Below are 520 nucleotides of genomic sequence, written 5' to 3'. Positions count from 1 at the left end.
CGATGTAGAGAGTGATTAAAGAAAATGGCCAAAGTCGTGATTGAGAAACAACCATGACAATATCCATGACAATGCCAGTGGATGGACGTCACATAAATTTGTGGAGCGTTTGTCTGCAAATATATTTATTCCTGCCCTTTGTGATGATGTTATGTAATTATTGTTATTCATATAATGTCACGTATTTATTCTCTCATTCCATAACTCAAATATATCACGTAATAGCTGTTAGATATGTAATGTATTTCTACGATGTTTCGACCAATTAACGGTGTTAAATATTTCCAATTTGTTTTCAAATACCTATTGTTAAAACAGGTCTTTTCCTTTTCGTTAAAATTTCGAAAGTACAAAACTGGGATGACCTGACGAGCGGTTTTCTTCCTTTTATATGTTTTATCAAGGTTTATATATTGCTATAAGTGGTATATTTGTCATAATTTTGTTTCACATTTCAAAAGAGACATTCAGTCTTAGATGTGCATGTAATTCTCAAGTACAATAAACATGTGCCTACTTT

This window comes from Penaeus monodon, chromosome 22 (genome assembly GCF_015228065.2).
Source record: "Penaeus monodon isolate SGIC_2016 chromosome 22, NSTDA_Pmon_1, whole genome shotgun sequence".
In the NCBI taxonomy this organism is placed as follows: domain Eukaryota; kingdom Metazoa; phylum Arthropoda; class Malacostraca; order Decapoda; family Penaeidae; genus Penaeus; species Penaeus monodon.
Note: the sequence above shows the minus strand (reverse complement) of the source record.